Source organism: Schistocerca serialis, chromosome 2 (genome assembly GCF_023864345.2).
Source record: "Schistocerca serialis cubense isolate TAMUIC-IGC-003099 chromosome 2, iqSchSeri2.2, whole genome shotgun sequence".
In the NCBI taxonomy this organism is placed as follows: Eukaryota; Metazoa; Arthropoda; class Insecta; order Orthoptera; family Acrididae; genus Schistocerca; species Schistocerca serialis.
In genome coordinates this window covers 33,268,770-33,276,760 of record NC_064639.1, presented here as the reverse complement: position 1 = coordinate 33,276,760, position 7,991 = coordinate 33,268,770, and positions in this window count along the sequence as shown.

The following is a 7,991-nucleotide window of genomic DNA, read 5'->3' as shown; positions in this document are numbered from 1 at the left end:
CTCTAACATGGGATGAGTTAATTGATATTTGTAAACAGCTGGAAATCACCCTGATTGCCGTCAAGCGTCTGGAAACTGCTGTGAATGGGTGCAGTGGGATAGTTCCCGAGATTAGTGTGAATCCTTTGCGCTCTACGAGAAATTGAGGATCCATCACATTTCGTGCATGACATGTTGGAGGCTCTCGCCAAAAATGTCGGCAACCCTTTCGGCAGCTGTATGACGCGGGTAGCCACCACTGCCCCTGCATGCCTCAGCACCGCAAGTAGGACGCGATGTCGTCACGACAGGCCACTAGGAGGAGCAGCCGGTGTCTGCAGACGGCACCGCCAACGCGGCACCTACTGGCGTCCGCGCACCACGAGACAGGGAAATATTTCGAACAGTATCCCTCCGCAGGCAGCTATATAAGGTGGCAACGGACAGCACAAGTCCGTCAGTCTTCGAGAGCCTCTCCTGGTCCAGGCAAAGGGTGTCACTCACCCCGTAAACGAGGACTGCTCTCGAAGTCCATCGTTAGGAACAAACGTCGCCGTCAGAAGTAATAGTCGTTTCTTCTTCCGGACTCTCAGGCTGGCAGATATAGAGGATGTTAAGTTCAGTAGCAGCACAGTGTCTTCATCATTAGTGGCCTGATTCTGAATTGGATGTTCCAGCCTATGGTCCCAAACTCGATCTTACTGAACCTAAACCAGAACGGTTATCATCCTCGGACGCAGATTTACAAGCCACAAACTTAGCATGCAGTCAATGATCATTGCCGAAATTAGCGCGCAGCAAGTAGTCCCTCCCTACTTCAGACAATGTTTTAATATTGAACGCAGCATTCCGCCAGTGTTTTCTCTTTGAACTTGGTCTCTAGCCAGTGCCCTCGGCGCTTAGTGCCAGTGTGACCTTATTGTGATCCACCGTTATGTTGTGCCCGCTGTGTTACCCTTGTTACTGTATTCCTGGTTTTTATTTCCATAACGTCGAAGTAGACGTTTTTTGTTCAGTAAACTTGTTATGTCCAGGATATTGTTTTTCCTGTGTCGCGGAGCGCGACACTTCAGTTCACTTGACTGTAACTGATGCATCTGTGGTAGTGACCAGGGAAAACTCAGGGAGTTTTCCTCTAACCAACACGTTTGAGTTGGTGTCTTCCTTTGAAACAGAAACTGACCCAGTGAGACTCACTTCAGTTGTTGGTAAATCTGCCGAGTCCTGTAGCAAGAGGAGGCAAACGTAAAAGGGTTCGGGTCCATTAACCGTCGACAATTCGAACGTACGGTTACAAATATACTCATCGGGAAATACCACAAGGGATGGGAAGGAACTTCAGATGAGACTGAAGGCTTCGTTCAACATGTTGAAGAGGCTGTTCGGCAGCCAATGAGGGAACCGGGCGCAACTAGGTGTGTATTGTGCACGTTGAAACAGTCGATGCCTGTCGCCTGAGGTCTGAGGTCATAACTGGATCATTCCAGCGACTGACACAGAAGTGTTGGAGTTTCAACAAAGCTCACAATATGCAACACTGTCTCCAGGAGTGATAATGGCTCCCTCGTTCTGAGTCGAGAGGAAGAGCTGAACCACACACTTTTAAGATTCTGTAACAAGCAATGCTGGGACTTCCTCGACTTGTGCTGTAGGACTGAGCGCTGTATTGTCTCCCTGTATGGGTCAGGGTGTGCACTACGCATCAGAGGCGGCTACGCAGTACACACAAGAGTGTTTTAGATTAGGTGGGGTCTCCATCAAGTCCAAATAAGGATTGCTGTTCAAATGGCTCTGAGCACTACGGGACTTAACTTCTGAGGTCATCAGTCCCCTAGTACTTAGAACTACTTAAACCTAACTAACCTAAGGACATCACACACATCCATGCCCGAGGCAGGATTCGAACCTGTGACCGTAGCGGTCGCGCGGTTCCAGACTGTAGCGCCTAGAACCGCTCGGCCACCCCGGCCGGCTAGGATTGCTGTAGGGGACCTGGAAGTATCAGTGTAATATCAAAAGAAATGCCCTGTGCAGGTGGAAGCATCCGCAATAAAGTGTCAGTGTTTGAAGCGCACCTAAAAATTAGCAGAGCTCACATAATAGTAGGTAAAGAAAGCTCATCAAAACGGTAAACTGAGAACAGTGGAATATTTTGGAGAAAATAAAAATGTATGTCGAAGGATAGGCTAAAGGTAAGTGGAGGTGGTGTACTTGCCGCAATAGATAAGAAACTGAAATCCACCGTGACCGAAACTGAAAGTGCACCCGAAATTGTCGGAGCAAGACCCAAAATCAAGGTTGGGCGTGCACTTATATCAGGTCCTTCTACCGACCACCGGACACTCCTCCAGATACAGCCGAAACTGTAGTCGAAGACTAAGTTTACTAGTACGTAACTTCCCTAATAATGTTGTCATCACTGGAAGAGACTCAAACTATTCAAAACTCAACGAGAATATATATTGTTTTGTTAATGGTGGGCATGACAAGACATATTGTGATAAATTACTAAATTTGTCTAAAAACTGCCTATAACAAATTTTTAGGAAACCCACTCATGTTGGAAACACATTAGATCTTCTGTTAGACGTAGACCTGACCTCTTTGAGGATGTCACGTCGAAACTGTTATAAGTAGCCACAAGGCGGTTGAGACAATAAGGATTACCATCGTGCTAAGGGCACCGGAAAAGAGTAGAAGATATTTAGATAAAGAGTCAGGAGCGTCGTATCCCAATAACGAATTCGAAACATTTAGCTCTGGAGAAGAGTTTACAGACGAACTGGAGTTCTGGTTTAAAAGAATAATTGGCCTCGCACCTGATAGATATGCAACTAGCAGAACAGTTCATCATAGGAGGAACACTCCATGGTACACAATGACTGTAAAGAAACTTCTAAAGAAACAGGGACTACTACATAATAGCTGTAAAACCAAGTATATGGCTGTAGATAGAAAGATGCTGAATGAAACGCTGTGACTGACTGGCAGGACAGCAATACCTGAAGCCTTCATCGACTACCGTATTAGAATATTACCGCAGGATATCTCACTAAGCTCAAAGAAATTCTGTTCATACAGTCAGTTCCAAAAGAAACTGCACTCCGTTACCTGTATTAAATAAAAGACGCTATTATAAATATATGTTTACATGAAAATACAGGCTATTACTAATTTCACAATTACCTAATAGTTAATCCAATCGCCGCCATTATGGATTATAGCTTGGCACCTTATTGGCATGCTTTTCAAGAAATTTTATGCATATTCTCACCGTAACCATCTCCATATCGTCCTGATTTTATATAACGGCTGCTTCTAAGTATATATCGGCTTTCCTTTAAGCTTCATATTAATATACGACCAAACATTTGTGATCGGATTTGCATCCGGGGACGTTGCAGGTCAGTCCATTGTGGACTCCCCGGTGTCTTGCCTCCACACTGTAGAGAGACGGCTGCGATGTTGCGCATCATTATCCTCTTCAAGCACATAGTTTGCCTCATTCGAACCAAATAGCTTCTTAATGGAAGACATTTTTGATAAATATTTCACATTTGTTCAGCTTTTAAATATTTTGCACTCCCTTTAAACTGCCCAGTTATTAGAAGAAAGCACATGACCACACACATTTACAAGAAGAATAGTAGAAGCGATCCATAAAACTACCGTCGAATATCCCTTACTTCCATTTACTGTAGAATCTTAGAATATATTCCGAGTTCAAACGTAATGAGGTTATGTCGAGCAGACTGACCACCTCCATGCCTACCATCATGAATTCCGAAAACATCGATCACGTGAAACGCAACTCGCACTTTTTTCACATGACATCTATAAAGCCATGTATCAAGGCAGTCACGTAAATGTAGTATTCCTCGATTTCCGAAAAGCATTTGACTCAGAACCACACCTACGCTTATTATTAAAAGTACGATCCCATGGGGTACCAAGCGAAATTTATGCCTCGAATGACGATTTCTTGGTAGAGATGTATTTCTATCTCCTATGTATCGCTTCAGTTGCTATGGGGTTGCGATGACAAAGGTTAGATTAATTACAGCGCGCACAGAGTTGTTTATCGAAATTCTTCCTACGTTTCTTACGTGCACTGATCGGGAAGAATCATTAATAACTATTGCTATGAATTTCAAACCTTTGATAACTTTTTCTCGCCGACACTTCCTGCAAAATCGTGAAAGGATAAAGGATTATCAACATCTACATACATGCACTGCAAGCCACCGTGTGGTGTGTGGCGGAGGGTTTCCTATACCACTATGAGTCATTTCCCTTCCTGTGGAAAAAGAACGAGGGAAAGTCGACTGTCTACAGGCCTCCGTATGAGCCCAAATTTCTAGTATTTTATACTCGTAGCCTACATCTACATCTACATCCATACTCCGCAAGCCATCTGACGGTGTGTGGGGGAGGGTACCTTGAGTACCTCTATCGGTTCTCCCTTCTATTCCAGTCTCGTATTGTTGGTGGAAAGAAGGATTGTCGGTATGCTTCTGTGTGGGCTCTAATCTCCCTGATTTTATCCTCATGGTCTCTTCGCGAGATATACGTAGGAGGGAGCAATATACTGCTTGACTCTTCTGTGAAGGTATGTTCTCAAAACTTTAACAAAAGCCCGTACCGAGCTACTGAGCGTCTCTCCTGCAGACTCTTCCACTGGAGTTTATCTATCATCTCCGTAACGCTTTCGCGATTACTAAATGATCCTGTAACGAAGCGCGCTGCTCTCCGTTGGATCTTCTCTATCTCTTCTATCAACCCTATCTGGTACGGATCCCACATTGCTGAGCAGTATTCAAGCAGTGGGCGAACAAGCGTACTGTAACCTACTTCCTTTGTTTTCGGATTGCATTTCCTTAGGATTCTTCCAATGAATCTCAGTCTGGCATCTGCTTTACCGACGATCAACTTTATATGATCATTCCATTTTAAATCACTCCTAATGCCTACTCCCAGATAATTTATGGCATTAACTGCTTCCAGTTGCTGACCTGCTATATTGTAGCTAAATGATAAGGGATCTTTCTTTCTATGTATTCGCAGCACATTACACTTGTCTACATTGAGATTCAATTGCCATTCCCTGCACCATGCGTCAATTCGCTGCAGATCCTCCTGCATTTCAGTACAATTTTCCATTGTTACAACCTCTCGATATACCGCAGCATCATCCGCAAAAAGCCTCAGTGAACGTCCGATGTCATCCACAAGGTCATTTAGGTATATTGTGAATAGCAACGGCCCTACGACACTCCCCTGCGGCACACCTGAAATCACTCTTACTTCGGAAGACTTCTCTCCATTGAGAATGACGTGCTGCGTTCTGTTATCTAGGAACTCTTCAATCCAATCACACAATTGGTCCGATAGTCCATATGCTCTTACTTTGTTCATTAAACGACTGTAGGGAACTGTATCAAACGCCTTGCGGAAGTCAAGAAACACGGCATCTATCTGGGAACCCGTGTCTATGGCCCTCTGAGTCTCGTGGACGAATAGCGAGAGCTGGGTTTCACACGATCGCCTTTTTCGAAACACATGCTGATTCCTACAGAGTAGATTTTTAGTTTCCAGAAAAGTCATTATACTCGAACATAATATGTGTTCCAAAATTCTACAACTGATCGACGTTAGAGATATAGGTCTATAGTTCTGCACATCTGTTCGACGTCCCTTCTTGAAAACGGGGATGACCCGTGCCCTTTTCCAATCCTTTGGAACGCTACGCTCTTCTAGAGACCTACAGTACACCGCTGCAAGAAGGGGGGCAAGTTCCTTCGCGTACTCTGTGTAGTAGTGTATTTTTAATTTTTCATATTTACAGCCTATTATCTAAAAAGCTAAGATAGTCCATACAAATCACATTTGCGTGTATAAACTGTTTATTTATGATACTTAATTTTTTAAATAATAGGAAAGAGAAAAAATGAAAAAGAAAAAAAGAAGCAAAAAATATGTATCTTGTCAGCAGCAGAATCGTTCTGCAGTCAGCTTCAAATGCAGGTTCTCTAAATTTTCTCAGTAGTGTTCCTCCTTCCCTCCAAGGATTCCCATCTGAGTTCCGGAAGCATTCCGTAATACTTGCGTGTTGATCGAATCTACCGCTGACAAATCTGGCGGCTTGCCTCTGAACTGCTTCGATGTCTTCCTTTAATCCGACCTGGTACGGGTCTCAAACACCCGAGTAGTACTCAAGAATATGTCGCACTAGCGTCCTATGTGCGGTCTCCTTTACAGATGAAACACACTTTCCCAAAATTGTCCCAATAAACCGAAGCCGACCACTCGCCTTCCCTACCATAATCTTCACACGCTCGATCCATCTCATATTGCTTTGCAACGTTAGCCCAGATATTTGAACGCTGCGTCTGTGTAAGCCCAACACTACTAATGCTGTATCCGAATATTACTGGTTTGTTCTGGCTACTCATCTGCATTAACTTTTTTTTTTTTTACATTCAGAGCTAGCTGTCATTCATCACACCTACTAGAAATTTTATCTAAGTCGTCTTGTATCCTCCTACAGTCACTCAACTTCATCACCTAACCGTACATCACAGCATAATCGGCAATCGACCGCAGACTGCTGCCCATGTCCGCCAAATCATTTATGTATACAGAGAACAACAGCGGTCCTATCACACTTCGCTGTGGTATTCCTGACGATAGCCCTGTCTCTGATGAACACAACATACTCGGTTCTGAGCGACGCTTTCTAAAAGCTCGCTCATTCGTGGACGTAAGCTTCTCGTTCTCAAGAAAATTTGTTACATTAGAAATGGGAATATGTTCAAGGTCTTTGCAGGAAACCGATGTTAAAGATATTGACCTGTAATTTTGCAGGTCCGTTCTCTTACCTTTCTTGTGTGCAGGAGCCACTTGATCGTTTTTTTCAGAGACTTGCGACTTTGTGCGGGAGGGGTTATGTGCAATAAACGCAAGTTCAGTAAGGGACCAATGCCGTAGAGTACTCATTGTCAAATCGAATTGGGATTCCATCCGGACCTGGTGACTTATTTTTGCTTTCAACTCTTTCAGTTTTTTCTGTACTCCATTTGTTCTTATTACTACGTCGTCCATAAAGGAGTCTGTTTAGTGGTCAAATGGCGGTATACTTTTACTATTCTCCTACGTGAATGATTTCTTAACTTCGGCTTTCGTTTTACCGTCTTCAACTGCCACACCAGATTAGCCAACGAGTGACTGAGTGGAAGCTTAGTGATTTTACATAGAACCAGAATTTTCTCTGGTTCTTGGCCAGACTTTTTGCCAAGGTAAGTGTATATCTTACCACAGGCTCACTAATCGCTAATAACATTTGCCTATCGTCATTTGCGCGTTCTTTTTTGAACTGAGAGTGCAATACCTTTTACTTCCTCAGCATTTTCCGAATTTTGTTGTTAAACCATGAGAGGTCTTTCCAACCTTAATCCACTTACTAGGCATATAGTTCTGCAGACCACAATGTACAGTCTGTTCAAACCTTGCCCGTAATTCTTCTGTATCCATATCACTGGAGCTAACTGATTTCGTCTCACTGTCTAAGTGAGATGCTAACAACTTCTCTGCACTTTCTAGCAGAAACACCCTCCTAGCCTTATTAACTCTCGTAACCACAGTTGCTATAATCGCTTGCTACATTTTCATTGTTCACGCAGTAAATCTTCAGCATAAAGCACGACGCTTTATTTGACAATTTATTTACTAATAACTTGATTCGTAACACATTTTGCAGGCAGTAATCACATACAGGGCGTCTCACACCTTTTGAGTCAAACTGAAACACATGACAGCAGCCCACAGCCGATTGTATTGAAATAGGAAAGTAATGGTCGGAAATGCATATTTATTGTGTTCTGGACACACACATCATACGCCGCATAATAACAACTTAGCTTGTAAGGACTGTTCATATCCACTTTTAAGTAATAAACAAACCGCCGTACTGCAGACAGACATGTTCTCAAAACTTACTGGGACATTCATTAATG